The 19,285-nt window shown below is 40.5% G+C and overlaps 1 protein-coding gene across 1 annotated transcript in view; it reads left to right on the plus strand.

The window, feature by feature from the left end:
- Positions 1 to 19,285, plus strand: part of CCNY (cyclin Y) — a 143,130-nt gene that overhangs the window by 24,146 nt on the left and 99,699 nt on the right. The gene's annotated exons all lie outside the window — the stretch shown is intronic.

Raw genomic sequence — 19,285 nt, forward strand, 5'->3', positions numbered from 1 at the left:
ATTATAAAAACACCTTCCTCCAGCGGCTATCTTAATTGGTTTTAAATCTCATCAACATCATATCATTTTATTCTTCTACAAAAAGTCAAAGAGAAGTTTCCAATCCTTGAGATATATGTCCATCAATTTTTTTTTCTAGGTAAACATGTCAATTAATCCAACTCATCAAGACTACTAAGTCCTGTAATTACAGATCACTCTTCTTCCTTTATCCGTATTGGTTCCATCTTCCATCTTTACGCACCCAATAATCTTGCTGTCATAGTCATATAATAAGAGTCTGATAGGAATTTCCTTTATCACAGATATTTTCTTGCCATCAATTCCAAACGTATCACTGAAGTATTGTTGCAAAGCCACATTTCTGTTCTTCTTTTTTACATGATACCCTAGCACATCTCTTGAAGATTTTTCCATTGACACAAAACAGGGATTAATTCTGTTAACTTTCTCCATTTCAAGTTCCATCAAGTCCTTCCAGTCCAGGAATTTTTTTGAACCGATAATATCTTTATCTCCAGTCTCTTCAATTCCTTCAGGGACAGTGCTGAGTTCCAAAGCGTAATATTTATCTCCAGGATCCATCACAGCCAGGAAATCCAAATCTTTTTCCATGTCCATATTTAATCCAATCTCCATAGTTTGAACCTTGCCTTTAATTTCTCTTTTTTTTTTTTCAATAATTTTTATTCAGATTTTCATAAAACATACAAAACAAAATCATAAAACATTCAAAGACAAAAAACAAAATCAAAAATAGTTAAACAAAAAGAAAAAAAGAAAAAAAAAAAACAAAAATAAAAAATAAAGAGTAAAATATTGACTTCCCATTTGTCAAAGATCAAATCAGTTATAAATCTATAATATATAACAATCCTGTCTCTTAAGTCATATTATAAAATCACTTTCCTCCAGTAGTTATCTTACTTAATCATCAAATCTCATAAACATTACTTTATTCTTTCCACAAAAAGTCAAAGAGAGGTTTCAATTCTTTAAGAAATATATCTATCAATTTTTTTTTTCCAGATAAGCATATCGATTAATCCATCTCATTACTAATTATGATAATCTTATTGTCATAACCATAGTCAAAATAAACATTTCAATTAATCCATCACATCAGAATCTGTTAGGTTCAGTAATTTCAGTAGCCATTGTTCTATTATCTCTATTAGTTCCATTTTCCATCTTCCATCTTCAGTAGTCTTGTTAAGTCCAGTAATTTCAATATCCAATCTTCCATTATCAGTATTCCAATATAATCTTGCTGTCTAAGCCATAGTCATATAGTAAGAGTCTGATGGGAATTACCTCTATCCCAAATATTTTCTTGCCATCCATTCTGAATAGGTTGCTGAAATACTGCTGTAAAATCATATCTCTGTTCTTTTTTTCAAAATACACTGGGTCATCTCTTAAAAGCTTTTCCATTGTCACATGGCTGCAGTTAATTCCATAGATTTTCTCTATATTGGGCTCCATCACATCATTCCAGTCCAGAAGATAATCCATGCCATTGATAACTTTATCTCTAGAATCTTCATTAATTTCTTCAGAGATAACATTGAGTTCCAAACAATAGATTTTATTTCTAAAGTCCATAGACTCCAAATCTTGTTCCTGTTCCACGTTTGTTCCAATCTCCGGGATCTCCTCTCTCACAGGGACCCCTATTCCAGTCTCCAGGGTCTCCTCTCTCACAGGGACCCCTGTTCCAATCTCCGGGGTCTCCTCTCTCACAGGGACCCCTTCCAGGGTCACCTCTCTCACAGGGACCCTTATATCTTTAATCTCCTGCTTCATTTTACTCAATTCAATTTTCGTTATCTCAATCTCATCCATTATTTTCTGAAACATAGTTATTTCCAGATTCTCAGCCACTTTCTTAATTGCCATTTTAAAAGAAAAATATAGGAAAACCACTTCTTATTTCAGCAACAATTGGGTTAATACTCCAAACTTGGTGACATCACAGTATAAACAGAGCAGACAGCCTTATCTCTCCAATAGTTAAGTAAACAAAATGCAGTTCCCAGGATCGAAACAATTAATGGCAATCGTCAAGAAACAGATTCGTCAAAATAAAATAGACCAAAAAGAGAGTAGTCTCAAAACAGTATAATATTTTTCAAAATAAAAATCTGGAATAGAAATCCCTCTTCTGTGTATATCTTTAGAATGCAAATCCAGGACAGCTTTTTGCAACAAAAACAGAGATAAGCTATTAATTAGTGCGTAGCAGAGAGAAGTTACGGCTCCCCAGTGAGATGTCAAAAACCGATCAATCTGGCAAATCTCTTTTAAACAGCAACAATTTAAGTCAAGTAAAAGAAAAATATAGAAAGAAGGGTGCTTGCCTGTTAGTGCGTTCTCTCTTAGAAGATAAGATGAACGTTCGCTTTAACAGATAGAGCTTGCTGTTGAAAATCCGTCCCACCTTCGTCGGCTGGACCTCGTCCCATAAATTAATGAGATCTGGTCGTCCCAACAAAAATAGGCTTTGAGGTTAATCTCTTCGTTTCTCCCTACCCGGGAGAAGTTTAATCAGTCAAAAAAAAAAGAAAAAACTGACTGATATATCTGAATAAGCTTCTTTTGAGGCAGGAGCCCGTCTCAAAAGCAGGCACAGGCTAAGTCACCCTTCCCGGAAGTCCCGCCTTTAATTTCTCTTTCATCCTGGAAAAGCACCATTCTAGGAGTAAGGTGGTATGGGAGATCGATGTGATATTTGTAATGCTTTTCATTTTAAAAAAAAATTCTGAACCACCTTACTCTACTGTAGAATGTGTTCTGTACAGTGTTCGCTGAAGCTGAAATTCAAGATTGGAAGCATAGACGCCAAAGACGGCATCATCTCTTTATGCAGCATGCTAACGTTTTTCCTTTCATCATTGGGAAATCTTGTGTGTGATCATTGACGTGTAAAAGGCACTTAGGAACTTTGCCAGCCTGGTGCCCTTTTCAAGGGGGGAAATGTGCAGTGTTTGTTAGGGTGTGTCAGCAATTCTGAAGAGAGGTGACTGGGACTTTATATGTTGAGGGTGGTTGCTGCTGTTGCTGTTGTTGTTAGTCCAGAATACATTTTAACTCTCTTGCTGCTGTCACATGCAGGAGAAATGTCTCCTATATAGTTCTTGCCTATAGTCGCTCTAATGTGTTTACTGTGTCTGGCATTTCATTCTTGATTCCAAATTGGAAGGCAGCCAAGGCTGATCGGCTCTTTGGATATATTTTAGTTCCTACTGCATGTCCATCATCCCCCCCCCAGTTTGTGCTTCTTTTTAATTTTGCATGTATGCTGCAGGTGTCTTGCCATGCCCACAAAAATAATTAATTTCAGTTTTAGCAGAAACCCGTAACACCCTTGCCTTTAATTCCTCACTTAAGAGAATTTAAACTGGGGAGGTAGCAACTGAGTGTACTCATCATAGTATTAAAACAAGTCAACAATACCAGAGTAGTTGTTAGTATTTATTTATTACACTCACTTTTGCTCTGAGATACTCTGCAGCAGTCCTCTCTACACCCTTACCTAGTAATAGGCCCCACTGAACTCAGCCAGACTTACTTTTGAGTAGAGATACGATTCCATTGCCAGAGGAGTCTCTCTTCCAGACAAGCTTACAAAGTTCAACATGTTTAGCTTTTGCAGTTTGCTTTTTCATCCATTCATTCTAGAGCAAGGGCAGTCAAGCTGGTACCTTGCCCTCCAGAGGTTATTGGACTACAGTTCCCATCACTCCTGGATATTGGCCATTCTGGGTGGGGCTGATGGGAGTTGGAGACCAGCAACATCTGGAGGGCACCGAGTTGGCTACCTCTGCTCTAGAAAATTTGTGTTCACCAGAGAAAAAACAGGTTCCTCCTACCGTGGAAAGTGGGTGCGAGAATTCTGGAAGTAGCCTCACATGATTTCAAGGAATGCATTCTCTGTATTGGATGTTTTCCCCTCCCCTCCCCCAATGGGGGAGCATTCAAACACGTAGCTTCATCCTCTAATCTGAATTACGATAGCCCAGGAACAGTATTTACCACTCGTTTCTGACAGTATGAGCTGACCCTGATTGTAGACATTTGGCTGCAAAAGTTATTCAACTTGTATTAACAATAGATGTTAAGACAAGCCTATGCCAGCTGTTTTCCAGTTTTGCCCAGTGTAGAAGCTATCTGTACTGTAGTGACCACCATCCAATAGAGAGTTTGAAGCACAAGCCCATTGAAATCAATTAGCATAAGCACTCATAATTCTGTGTTGGACTGGAAACAGTGAATGTGTGCTTGGTATGCATGGAATGCCGTTCTGTGATACAAAACGAGTGAATGTGAAGAAATAACTCTCCCCCTTTATACTTATCATGCTTGTGGATTTGATGTCTGCTGTGCTGCTTTTGTTCCAGAAAACTTTCCCTTTTATTTATTGCCCTCTTTGCTCCTGGAGAATTTGCTTTTCTCAGTAACAGGAAGAATGTTTTTCCTTCCTTATTGTAAAGGTGACAGCAAAACATGAAGTTGCTTACTAGGGCATGGTTCAGTAAGACATTCATCGGTCCTATGTTTCCTCTTTTTAGCAAGTGAGTGCTGCATATTTGGATTTTAGAATTCAGTTCCTCTGTTGATTATGACTGCTTGACATTTTATGGGCTTTATTGAAGTATTTCCCCTCCCTCAAGTTAAAGTAGCAGATGCAGTGTGGAGTTGTGGACAGACTAGCTCAGCCTTGCTAATCTGGTGACCTCCAGATGCTTTAGACCAAAGGTCTTCACCGGGTGGGTCAGGACTTGCATGTGGGTTGTGGCCTGATATAAGATGGGTCACAGCTGCGATACTACCACCATATAAATACATGGTAAAAATATAAAATAAAGAAATGGGTCCCCAAATGCATGTTTGGGTTAAAGGTGAGTCCCAGATTGGAAAACTTGGAAGACTCCCATTTCAGACTACAACTCCCATCAGCTCCAGCCAGCGCAGCCTTTCACTCGTCTAGTCCAGAAATACATGGATTGAATTAAGTGAGCCCCATGGAATTTGTGCCCTCCTGGTGTGGGTTCCCTTTACGCATTAAAGCTCTGCCCCAGAAACTGCTTTAAAGTTCAGTGTGTTTTGCAAGTTGAACATATGGGGTCAGAAATAAGTACTACCAAGTTCAATGGAGCTGACTCTGAGGAACCTATGAATAGGATTGCAGTCATGCAGATTTTCATACATTGGGTTTTAAGTGCTGCTGCTGGTGTGTGTAATAATGGATCAACTTAGCTGTCTACATTTTGGGAGTCTCCTTGAGTAGGTATGTCTGTCAACTCTTCTTGGGGGCACTTCACTGCTACTGTCCCCTTTCCTTCATGTCCCATCCCTTACTTCTTATAAATCCTTAGTTTCAGTTCTGTCTCTGTTCTTCCATTCTACTCTCCCCCTATCCACTAGTTTTACAGTCAGATAATTCTAAGTTATTTATTTTAAAACTCTGGATCTCCGAAGCAAAATAAGTTATGCACAGTAAATAATATGCATTTCGAACTACTTTGCACACCTTATTATGGGTACATTATTATTTGAGATCTCAGCACTAAATTAGGATTAATTTTTTTAAAATGTTTGAGGGTCCCTTGTGTATCTTTTGGAGTTGTACCAGCAATCTTTAGGATATAGGCATTCTGACAATAATTATTTTTAAATACTTTGACATGAAATTCTAAGAGGCATGCTTTTCAGAACTGTTTGGCTGATGATTCACAGCTTCCCTTAAGTTCTTATTTCAGTTGGATAGATGTTGACTTAAGTCATGACTTGAGCATCCTGTATTTGAAAAGCTGACTCTGTTTTTGTTTCTGGATTTAATGAAGACATCAACTGTTTTATTATACAGCCAGGAGAGTGGCTGTATACTATAGCCAGCATAGATTTTTCACATTCCACTGTGTTAAATTGAAAATACCCCCCATGCTATTCTGTTGCTTTCCATAAGTTCATTTCAAAACAAAACCTTAGAAAACTTATAGTGCTGAACTCAGATACGCTTGTTTAACAACTCTCTTAAGTTTTCATGGCAATACACAAAACAGTCAGAGAGAATCAAGAGTTCAAAGTGTAAAACAAAAGGGGGGAAAATCCAGACTCCTGTTGGACTGTTGTCTGTTGGTGGTCTCATAGTTTGTTGAAATTAATTTTAAAAATCAGCCATGTTCACAGAGTGCCTGCAATCCTATTACAGTACTGACCTTGCCCCATACTCTGACCTTCATCTTCTGCAGTTTAAAAGTTTAAAAAATGCCCAGCTGATTTTTAATTATTGGAGTCAATGATAAGCGCGGGCATGCACAGAAGTACCAACTGTCAGTGTTCTAAAAGCCAGACTCCCAGCTGCTGGGCTTGCCTAATCAGGGGGCCACACCCACACCAGACCTTTATTTCACTTGAGACAGTCATGGCTTCCCCCAAAGAATCCTTGGAAGTGTAGTTTGTGAAGGGTGATGAGAGGAGACTCCTATTTCCCTGACAGAGCTCCAGTGGCCAGAGTGGTTTAACAGTCAGCCCCACTTCTGGGGATTGTATCTCTGTGAGGTGAATAGGGTGTCTCCTTGCAACTCTCAGCCCCCTTCACAAACTACACTTCCCAGGATTCTTTGAGAGAAGCCATGACTGTCTAGAGTGGAATAAAGGTCTGGTGTGGATGTGGTGAGGGACAGCTTTGATTTAAATTTGGGTGGGAGACTACATGTGCCTGCTGTAGAATAAAAAGATGGGGAAAACCTTGAAAAACAGTGATACTGTTCACAATGTTTTCCTTTTGGAAAGGAAAGGGGCTTTCCCTCTGCCCACTGCCCAGTTTCACCTATACTAAGCATGATTGCACAGGAGTAAATCCCACTGAACTCAATAAGCATGCAAATGTTCAAATCTGCCTTCCTTCTCCCCCCCACCTGCTTCTATCCCCTCCTCCTCTTCCTCCTCCTCCTCCCTTTTTTGCCTGTTAGTGAATAGGTATTCTAATCATTGACAAAATTATGCATATGAAGAAAGTGTGTGGGAGTAATTCAAAGTGCTGCTTGTGGGCACTTACAGAAAATGAATAGTTATAAGAATTTTTAAAAGTGGTCCCTGGAGGATGCGAGGATCACAGGGTTGTGGGAGAGGAGGGAGGCAGGATTATAGCAAGATAGGAGGGAAAAACACAGGTCTGTTGAAGGGTGAGTGTACAGATAGCAAGCAAGGGTGTAACAGTTGTAGAAGGAAGTAAGGAATGTGACAGTGAGTTAGATGGGTTGCATTTCGGCTACTGAAAAGTTTTTGGGGCTGTGGCTCTTAAGCTTGGGGCTTTGATCTATTAAAGTGGGGAAGGGGCTTTTTCAGCACTGTTGATTGAAACAATATGGTTGGAATGGGAAATATAAATAGAGTTCTTGTTGTAGCCACTGAACTAGATAGCCTTCATGGCAGAAATCCCATGATGCTCCCCACAACTGGTCACTTGAAACTGATCATGGGTTGGCTTTTATTGATGGATGAACAGCAGGTGACTTCCAAGGACTGTCAAATGCCAGAAATGTGCCAGTGTGCATAGTACTGATCTGTCCTTTGTACATAGTGCATGCTGTTGGATAGGGATGAAAGTTCACTCCCCCCCCCCGGGGAATTCTTTTCCAGTTGGTCTTTTGTAATTATCAAAAGCATTGTGTTCATAATACGTGCAGCACACAAATAATAAAACAGATTTTAAAAAATGTCAGTGTTAAGACAGCTGTGTGGTTTCTGCATAACGGGCTTTCTTGTCTCTGACTAGGGGTTAGTGAAGGATGCTACAGAGACCAGGATAAGGAGATTTTAAAAGGAGAGGCGGGATTTTCTCCCCTTAGTAACTTGATCAGTTTCTAGTTATCCCATCACCGGTCCATAATCTCACTTTAATAATGCTTTCCACCAATTTACCCAGAACAGATATTAAGCTGACTGGCCTATAATTTCCTGGATCACTTTTAAAATATTGGTGTTACATTGGCTGCTTACCAGTGCTCTGCTACAGATGCTGATCTTGAGGACAAGTTACATATTTTGAGTTTTTTAAAGAACTCTCGGGTGGATACCTTTTGGGCCCCATGATCTGTTACATTTTTTCATCTCTTGTCACCACAATTTGCCTCAGTGCTTTATATTCACTTCCTATGAAAGCAGATTCAGGCACATCTTCCCTGGTGAACACAAATGCAAAGAATTCATTCATCTTCCCTGCAATCTCCTTTTCCTTCTTTAGTGCACCTTTAGCCATTATTGATTTTTGTCCAATAACCTCCTTAGCCAGTTTCCTGCTTTTAATGTATTTAAAGACAGGGCTGTGGAGTTGGAGTCGGGGTGTTGGAGTCGGAAGCAATTTTGGGTGGAGTCAGAGTCGGTAGAAGTGTACCGACTTCTGCTTCAAAATAAATTTTGATTGACAGTTTTTTTAAAATATAAATTCACAATGTCAAAGAAGCTTCCCATGAAGTCAGCTGTAGTTGAGCATATCACCATAACTCAGGATGGAAAACATTTTGTGTGTCAGTGTATGACACAGGACCTAGATGAAGACAAATGCTGTGATGCCAAGATCAGCGCATATTTAGGCAGCGATTAAAATGCTCCTATGAGAGCTTCCAATTTAAAAAGACATTTACAGCCCTTTCCAGGGCTGTGGAGTCAGAATTGGAGTCGTGGAGTCGGAAGCAATTTTGGGTGGTGTCGGAGTCGGAGTCGAAGTCGGACAGTAGAAAAATAGAGGAGTTGGAGTCGAAGGTTTGGCGTACCGACTCCACAGCCCTGTTTAAAGATTTTATTAGTCTTTATATATCTAGCAATATTATCCTTTTTTTTTTGCATCCCTTATTGTCTGTTTGCATTTCTTTTGCCAAAGTCTGTGTTTCTTTTTGTTTTTATTTGGGCAAAGATTTTCCATTTTTGAAGGAAGCCTTCTTGCCTCAACCAGCCTCCTTCACTCTGCTCATTAAGCAAACTGACATCCTTTTAGCCCTGGTGGTATATTTCCTAATCTGCAGTATGTGATATACAGTCTAGCTGAGCTCCTGTTATTGTGGTTTTGAACAACCCACAATCATTCTGGAGAGAACTGACCCTCTTCACTGTTCCTTTCAACTTCCTTTTAACTAAACCCTTCATTTTGATGGTGAAGGAGGATTTTCCTCTTTTGAAGTCAAATGTGATCATTTCCAACTGGTTCAACAACACTTAAACCTCACTAAGTCAAGGGTCACCACTCTGGTTGATTCTCTGACCAGCTGTTCTAGGACACAAAGGAAAGATTACTACATTTGGAGGCTTTTTAGTTTAGAGAAAAGTTGGCCTATTCTCCTTTGTCGTGACTGCCGTGTCCTCCCTAGTACCATCTACCAGCTCATCTAGACAAAGAGTGGGATATGCAACCATTGCACTTGGAAGATACAATCAATTGATTATTCACAGAGGTTCAATCAACTGATCATTTGCAGAGTGAACAACTGGCTAGATTCAGAAGAAAAATGTTACAGTTGCTTCCAGTACTGGCTCATCCAAGGGATTCCAGCAAGTATCTCAGAATTAATTCCACAGTGATCCTGCCTGCGGAGGATTCTGAGGAAGCCATTTTCTTTTCTTTTCTTTAATATTTACAGTTACATTTATTTACATTTGTATTTCAAGCGCAAATATACCAAATAAGATGTACAGTTGTTCCACTGTCTTGATATTTGTTACACCAATATATGACAAATGGACTCCATCTGTCAGTGAACCGATTATCCTGTTGTCTACTCTCTGACCTCTTATATAATTTGTGAGATTTACAGTATTATATAAATAATATCCCAAAGCTTTATTATCCATTCATCCAATGTAGGCACTCTATTTTTTCCCAATTCAATGATATGGCGATTCTAGCCACTGTCAAAAGATGTATAACCGAAGTACCAAATCTTTAATATAGCCACATAGTATAAACAGAGGATCTAGAGGTAGTTTATAGTCAGCGTTAATTTCAACTCGGCAATTATATCTAGCTAGAACTTCTTAATTTTAATACAAAACAAAAAAATGTGTTTCACATCTGCATTTATGCTCTTACACCTCCAGCAGGATCAGCGTTAATCTAAATCCATTTTAGTCTAGCTGGGGTTAAATAGCAATGGGAAATAAATTTATAGAACTTTTCTTTTAAATTAACGTTCATGTCAGTTGAGAAACATTTCACCAAATCCATCTCCAAGCATTAGGTAATATTTGCTGTCCTAACTCCAGTTCCCATTTAGATTGAGATTTGTTGATGGAGGTGTCTAAATTTAAAAGAATCATATATATTACTTAGCATCTTTTAAAAATTTAAATCATAAGCTCCTCAAAAGGAGTTTTCCCCCTGAGCGGTCCATATATACCATATATTCCGGCGTATAAGACGACTTTTTAAGCCAGGAAAATCTTCTCAAAAGTCGGGGGTCGTCTTATACGCCGGGTGCTGAAAAAGAGCGGGAAAATTAAGTAAAAAAAAAGCTGCAGCAGGAGTGGAAGCAGTCGCAGCCGCCGTCCAGAGAGACCGTCGCGGCGAGGAAGGCAATGCAGTGAGGCTCAAGAAGTTACTGCCGTGAGGAGGGAAGCCTCGGCAGAGCCTGAGATGAAATTGACTCGAAACGGCGTTACTGCCGTGAGGAGGGAAGCCTCGGCAGAGCCTGAGACGAATTGACTCGAAACGACCAGATACAGGAGGGAGAAGCCACAAAAGGCTCCCGGGGAGAACTTGGGCAAACGGGGGGTAACGGCAGGAGCTGCAGCCGCAAGCTCCCGCTGGGAATAGAGAGAACCGCAGCCGCGGTCTCTCTGATGGCCGTTAGACGAAAAACAGGAAAAATTAGCGACCCGGGTCAGGAAGAATCCCCCCCCCCAAGGGAGTTCCCCAGGAATAACAACAACGTTAGAAACAAGACAGAGGGAAGGGAAAAAACTTGGTAAACGCACAAGTAACAAATCCTGCACACCCTGTCAGACAAATACACACAAAATACACACAGAGACTTAGCTAAGCTACGCTATAGGATCTCAATCTTGTTCATACGAAGGCAAGAATGAACTGGAGAGTGGGAAGGGCCTGATGCCCCTAGTCTTGACTTCAAAGACATTCTTGCCTTCGCACGATAGGCTTTGTATACAACAACCAGCCAATCGCCGGTAAGGTACATTGCTTGCATGTCATAAGCAGGGGTAGTCTTATACGGCGAGTATATCCCAAACTCTATATTTTAACTGGAAAAGTTGGGGGTCGTCTTATACGCCCAGTCGTCTTATACACCGGAATATACGGTATATCTATAAAAGTTTCAAAGCAATATACTTTAGTTGGAGGTACTGTAAAGTGGGAGGTTGAGATTGTTGCATTAAATCCCTTATTTTGTAATTTTTAAAATATTCCCATTAACAGGCTTGCCAATCTCAATTAGTCCATAGTTCTTCTATAAGGAAAAATTTCCCAAAAAAGTCTCATTCTTGTATCTCCTCATCATAGGTTATTGCTATTAACAAAGATAATCTGGGACTTAACTTCCTCTTTAACCTAGACCAAATTTCAAAAAGATTCTTTGTACAAGAATTTGATTTTATTACATCTCTGTCAGGTCTTGTGCAGTACCACAATATATTTCTTAGACTTGTTGAGATATTATTCTGTTCTATAATATTGCATTATATAAGAACATAAGAAGAGCCTGATGGATCAGGCCAGTGGCCCATCTAGTCCAGCATCCTGTTCTCACAGTGGCCAACCAGGTGCCTGGGGGAAGCCCACAAGCAGGACCCGAATGCAAGAACACTCTCCCCTTCTGAGGCTTCCGGCAACTGGTTTTCAGAAGCATGCTGCCTCTGACTAGGGTGGCAGAGCACAGCCATCATGGCTAGTACCCATTGATAGCCCTGTCCTCCATGAATTTGTCTAATCTTCTTTTAAAGCCATCCAAGCTGGTGGCCATTACTGTGTCATGTGGGAGCAAATTCCATAGTTTAACTATGCGCTGAGTAAAGAAATACTTCCTTTTGTCTGTCCTGAATCTTCCAACATTCAGCTTCTTTGAATGTCCACGAGTTCTAGTATTATGAGAGAGGGAAAAAAACTTTTGTCTATCCACTTTCTCAATGCCATGCATAATTTTATACACTTCTATCATGTCTCCTCTGACCCGCCTTTTCTCTAAACTAAAAGCCCCAAATGCTGCAACCTTTCCTCGTAAGGGAGTTGCTCCATCCCCTTGATCATTCTGGTTGCCCTCTTCTGAACCTTTTCCAACTCTAGAATATCCTTTTTGAGATGAGGCAACCAGAACTGTACACAGTATTCCAAATGTGGCCGCACCATAGATTTATACAACGGCATTATGATATCGGCTGTTTTATTTTCAATACCTTTCCTAATTATCGCTAGCATGGAATTTGCCTTTTTCACAGCTGCCGCACACTGGGTCGACATTTTCATCATGCTGTCCATTACAACCCCGAGGTCTCTCTCCTGGTCGGTCACCGCCAGTGCAGACCCCATGAGTGTATATGTGAAATTCAGATTTTTTGCTCCAATATGCATAATTTTACACTTGCTTATATTGAATTGCATTTGCCATTTTTCTGCCCATTCACTCAGTTTGGAGAGGTCTTTTTGGAGCTCTTCGCAATCCCTTTTTGTTTTAACAACCCTGAACAATTTAGTATCGTCAGCAAACTTGGCCACTTCACTGCTCACTCCTAACTGTAGGTCATGAATGAACAAGTTGAAAACTATAGGTCCCAATACTGATCCTTGAGGGACTCCACTTTCTACAGCCCTCCATTGGGAGAACTGTCCATTTATTCCTACTCTCTGCTTTCTGCTTCTTAACCAATTCCTTATCCACAAGATGACCTCTCCTCTTATTCCATGACTGCTAAGCTTCCTCAGAAGTCTTTGGTGAGGTACCTTGTCAAACGCTTTTTGAAAGTCTAAGTACACTATGTCCACTGGATCACTTCTATCTATATGCTTGTTGACACTCTCAAAGAATTCTAATAGGTTACTGAGACAGGACATTCCCTTGCAGAAGCCATGCTGGCTCTGCTTCAGCAAGGCTTGTTCTTCTATGTGCTTAGTTAATCTAGCTTTAATAATACTTTCTACCAGTTTTCGAGGGACAGAAGTTAACCTAACTGGCCCGTAATTTCCGGGATCCCCCTGGATCCCTTTTTGAAGATTGGCGTTACATTTGCCACTTTCCAGTCCTCAGGCACGGAGGAGGACCCGAGGGACGTTACATATTTTAGTTAGCAGATCAGCAATTTCACCTTTGAGTTCTTTGAGAACTCTCGGGTGGATGCCATCTGGGCCTTGTGATTTGTCAGTTTTTATATTGTCTATTAAGCCTAGAACTTCCTCTCTCGTTACCACTATTTGTCTCAGTTCCTCAGAATCCCTTCCTGCAGATGTTAGTTCAGGTTCAGGGATCTGCCCTATATCTTCCACTGTGAAGACAGATGCAAAGAATTCATTTAGCTTCTCTGCAATCTCCTTATCGTTCTTTAGTATACCTTTGATTCCCTTATCATCCAAGGGTCCAATCGCCTCCCTAGATGGTCTCCTGCTTTGAATGTATTTATAGAATTTTTTGTTGTTGGTTTTTATGTTCTTAGCAATGTGCTCCTCAAATATGATTGAAACCAAGACATTAAATGTGTAAGCTTTGTAATTTCATAACATGTTTTTATAGAGAGTTTAATTTGGATAATACTACAGAATGGGGATGGGGTTTAGTTTGGATAATATCACAAAATCTAACAAAACTAACAGTATAAAATACCATTGAAAGACGCACCAATTTGTATCTGGATCACTCACAAATTAGGGTTATTGTTGTTATGTGCTTTCAAGTTGATTACGACTTATGGTGACCCTATGAATTATTAGCAACTTACGACTTATGGCGACCCTATGAATTAGCGACCTCTAATAGCATCCGGTTCAGATCTTGTAAGTTCAGGTCTGTGGCTTCCTTTATGGAATCAATCCATCTCTTGTTTGGTCTTCCTGTTTTTCTACTCCCTCCTGTTTTTCCTAGCATTATTGTCTGTTCTAGTGAAGTAATTTCTCAACAGGTAAAAAAATAATTAAGTGGTCCACCAAGACCATGAGCAGTTGTCAAGTGGTCCATGGGGAAAAAAATGGGAACCACTGCTATAATATATACTTGGAACAGATAAATATGATTAGTAGTCTGATCCATTGAGAGCTGCAATGGTTTACCACCCAGCACTGCTCTGTGCCAGAGAACTCATCAGACTTTCTACTTAGGTCAGGGATGGAGAACCTGTGACCCTGTAGATGTTGTTGGACTCCCATTGACCCCAGACAGCATGGCCAATGGTCTGGGGTGATGGGAGTTGTAGTCCTGCAGCATCGGGGGGGCAGGTTCCCCATCCCTGACTCAGACAAATGCAGTATTGACAGTAGCTTTGGTGAGGTCCAAAGCTGACGCTACAACACGATTGCTGGCTCTGCTATCTTCATGCCCTGATAGATTTTGTTCAAGTGGGCTGTGTTTGAAGGCCCTTGATAGTGCAGTACACCAGTGAGTTCTGCTTTGCTAATTCAGGCTGCAGTTCTCTCATTGCACTTGTGCATAAATACAAGACAGGGCACCATTACTGCTAGTCCTTTTGTATTTCTGCCTTAACTCTGTAGCACTAGATCATTGGATGGGGCACTAAGTAGACATTTCATGTTTGCTATAGAAACAATAGTCTTGTAGCACATTAAAGGCTAACACATTTACTATGTCATACATTTTCATGGAACAGAGTCCACTTCTTTAGATATTTGCTTGTAGGTTATCTATCACAGGTAATTAGAAAAAAAAGTGAATTGTTTAGGTAATTCTGCCTGCTTTTTGTCTTAATGTTTCTGGCAGCGCTTATCAGTATCTTGCAGATTTGTGCAGAATTAGGCATCTGTTGTCCTACCAAAACTGCCCTTCATTCTTTACTGTGGCTCATGTAGAACATTAATTTGAATTTAAGATTGTGCTGGTGGTTAGTTTGTGAGTTTTGTCCTCAAAATAACAAACTGAGCTTATACATATATATATTATTTTAATGAATAAGCAAATAATTCTTTTGTAGGCCTACCAGGGCAACTATCTTCATACTTTTCTTTGAGTCGAAGAGGACTAGACGTTTCTTTCTCCCCTCCACCCTTTTAATATTGAAAGTGGCATTCTTCCACTTAGAAGAATAGGAAGAATGCCTAGCCAGAACAGGGCTGTATCTTAACACTTAAATTATTGCTAACTAGCAACACCAATTATGCCCAAAATCTCACTGGCTGCATTCAGAAATCAGTTTGTTCCATTTCCCCAACATTTCCTTCCCTGATGATTTCCGTATTTTATTTGATTGTTCACATGATGTAAAAGCCAGTTCTGGAAATCTAGTGGAATATAGTGGAAATTTAGCGCTTATTTCCATGTTAATTGCACCAAGAAAAAAGCGTTTTGCAGCACCGTTAACCCAAAAAATCAAAGGAGAGAAGTGACAAAATTTGGAGTGGTATACTGGCATGCAGTTATTTCCTGCTGTTTTCATGGTGGAATCATGGGGGAACAGAAGTGCACATGTGCAGAAAGAGTGGGGAAGTAGCCACATGTCCAATGATATCCATTGATGTGTCATACTACGCCCACCGGTATGAATGAAATTTAGCACGACATGGTGGTATATTGGTCAGAAAGCCACAGTTCCATAATGCAACAAGTACCGTAGTGTGAAAGTAATGTTAGAAATCAGGATAGAAGCGCTACCTTTATAATTAGTAAAACTAACGCAATAAACCCCATGTCTGAATGCAGCCACTGTTGTCATAATGATTTTTGTTCAGCATTGCCTGTAGCATGTGTAGCTTATAACTGCATGGTTTTTTATTGCATGGGATCATTAGCAAACCGTTGTGTCTGCTTTTCCTCCACCACTTGTTACTGATGAATTTCTGATGCTATAATAGAATAAGCTTGATCAAGTCTGTTACATTGCTATCAGATTTAAAGTATTTTTATGCCTTGGGAAGTCAACTGTATCATCGTCATATTGAAAGGGAAATAAAGCCACTTCATAATTGAGGTAATTCACAACTCATTTTGTGTCTGTGTGTGTGTGCGTATAATATATATATATATATATATATATATATATATTTCCCACAATTCTTAAGTAAACTTTAAGCAGTCTTATTTTAAAAGGAAATCATTTTAGTTTTTTGGGGAGAGCATGTAGGAGGAAGGTATAAAATGTAATTACAACTCTCTAAAGTATAATTACGTGCTTACATTATTAAGGGAATTATAATATGGGCTGACACCAAGGAGCCGCCATAGTTGTTAATAGACTTGGGCAGATGTAATGCTTAATTGTGGTTAAGCAATTGGAAGGAGGGCCACAGGGTTGGATGGTGTCTTCTGAGCACAAATTCTACACTGCAGTGAAGTGTGCAATTGACACTCGTTGTCAGGGTTTGTAACTAACTTGAAACCCTGGGTGTTTTTTTTTTTTGAAATCTTGGTTTCACTGCTGGTGCTGCCATTTAACTGTGGTTGAGGCCAGCAGGGGAATGGGCTGGGATCTGAGTTGGAGAACGGATGAGCTGAGGGAAGGGAGGGGATGATCCCATAACCTATCCACAATTGCTTAACAATGAGTAAGCGGTTGGGAATGTTTGTGTGCTCCAGCCTATTTGTTGCCCTCATCTTCATTACCGGAAGAAGACAAATGTCTCTGGCATCTTTTGTATGTCCTCTTTCTCTCCCCCTCCCCTGCCTTGTGCCATTGGTATGTCATGCCATTTTAAGGATCTGCCATCTTAGGCTAGATTCATGTTTAGAAACACCCCCCCATTTTTTTGTTCTCTTTTTCCTTCAATTCAGTATAACATTCAAAGGTCAGCAGTCATTTTAACTTGTGTGTTTTCCCATCTCCCTCCTGGCAAATGACTTGTCCACTGAGCAGTGCTTCTGTTTTCATAGACTTTTTAAAGGAGCCACACTGATGGAAGAATAAGCTGCCCATAACAATGCAAACTTCATGGAGAAAATAATTTCCCATTTTATATTTTGGCTTACTGAATTTGGCAGCTGGGGGATTCTTCTCTTATTACCGTATTTATTGATTTCTACAGTGTGCATGTTTCATTCCATATTTTTACATAATTAGAAGCTGCAGGCCTGCAGGGATTTCTGTGCATGATAGCCATGTTCAGACTGAGATGCTGCTTGGGTAGAAATAACTGTCCACTATAAATATCAGCATGAGTGCAGTTTTTAGAGTTTTTTTTAATTACAATGCAGGATCCAATTAACAGCTTCAGCAGACCTAGCTGTTCATGTATCTGCATATTTTGAGCGCCTGATATTCTCTTTGAGAGCACATGATGGTTACAGATCCTGGTGCTTTTGGCCCACTCTGACCTTTGCTTATTCACATAGCCAGCAATATTATTTATTTAAATATTTATTGTTTAATGTGAAAATAGACTTCTAAAGTGGTTTATGGAGGGGAAGTCATTCTTTCAGGTAATCTGGTCCGGAGTTGTTTAAGGGTTTATATGTAAGTAACAAGACCAAGTTTCTCAGCACTAGTGTGGTGTGTGCCTGATAAGGGGTACAAGCCATAAGGAAAGCCCTACATAGAGTGCATTGCAGTAGTCTAAGCATAGATTAGCAGCACCTGAGATACAGTGGCCAAGCAATTCTTGTCCAGGAAAGGGCACTGTTGATGCACCAGCCTAATAATAATAATAATAATAAAAATGTATTACCCGCCCTTCACCCAAAGGTCCCAGGGCAGGTTACAACAGTTTTAAAATACATGATTAAAAACTGTTAAAAGCAACCTAAACAATATCACAGAAGATGGGGTGAGCCCTAAAAGTATACATCGCGGGTGTCGAAGGCCAGGGTAAAGAGGTGCGTCCTCAGCATTTGCCAGACGTCGTACAGTGGAGTTGCCAGACGCACCTTGGTGGGGAGGGAATTCCACAGCTTAGGGGCTGCCACAGCGAATGCCCTCTCCTGCCCTCCCCAAGCTTTTCAAGGTTGCAAGACTATGCAAAGGGCCCCCCTGCTGATCTCAACACATTTAGGGCTTTAAACACTAACATGAGCACCTTGAACTAGGCCTGGAAACAAACTGGCAACCAATGCAGATGTTTTAAAATAGGTTATATCAGTTCTAAAGGAAATAATAATAAATAATAATAATAAATTTTATTTTTCAGCCGCCTATCTGTCCGGGTTAGGGACACTCTAGGCGACGAACAACAAGAATAAAAACAATACATATAGATCAACATAATCAAATTTTAAGCTAAAAAACCATTCATTAATTCAGAACATAAATTAATCTGTCCCAATCTTGTAGGCCTGCCTGAACAGCCATGTCTTCAAGGCTCGGCGATAGCTGGACAGGGAGGGAGCATGTCTGAGATCGAAAGGGAGAGAGTTCCAGAGGGTGGGGGCACAACAGAGAATGCCCTCTCTCTGGTCCGTACCAGCCTAGCTGTTCTCACCGGTGGGACCGAGAGAAGGTCTTGCGAGGCTGATCTCGTCAGGCGGCACAATCGGTGATTCTGGAGGCGTTCCTTCAGATATACTGGGCCGAAACCGTATAGGGTTTTAAAGGTCAACACCAACACCTTGAATTGGGCCCGGTAGACAACTGGTAGCCAGTGAAGATCTAATAACACTGGGGTGATATGATCCCAGCGACGGCTATGTGTAATCAAGCGTGCTGCCGCGTTCTGTACCAGCTGTAATTTCCGGACCGTTTTTAAGGGTAACCCCACGTAGAGTGCATTGCAGTAGTCTAAGCGAGAGGAGACCAGGGCATGTATCACCTGAGGGAGCAGGTAAACAGGAAGATAGGGACGCAGTCTCCGTATCAGATGTAATTGATACCAAGCTGCCCGGCTCACTGTTGTAATCTGAGCCTCCATGGACAACTGGGAGTCAAGTATGACCCCAAGACTGCGGACCTGGTCCTTCAGGGGTAAACTTACCCCATCAAGCATCAGGTCAGTAATTCCTAACTTCCTTTTATCTCCCACAAGTAATACCTCAGTCTTGTCGGGGTTCAGCTTCAGCCTATTCTCTCCCATCCATCCACTTACAGATTCTAGGCGCTTGGACATGGTATTCACAGCCAACTCCGGTGAGGACTTAAAGGAGAGATAGAGCTGAGTGTCATCTGCGTACTGATGGCACTGCAACCCAAAACT

This window comes from Rhineura floridana, chromosome 10 (assembly GCF_030035675.1).
Source record: "Rhineura floridana isolate rRhiFlo1 chromosome 10, rRhiFlo1.hap2, whole genome shotgun sequence".
Taxonomy (NCBI): Eukaryota; Metazoa; Chordata; class Lepidosauria; order Squamata; family Rhineuridae; genus Rhineura; species Rhineura floridana.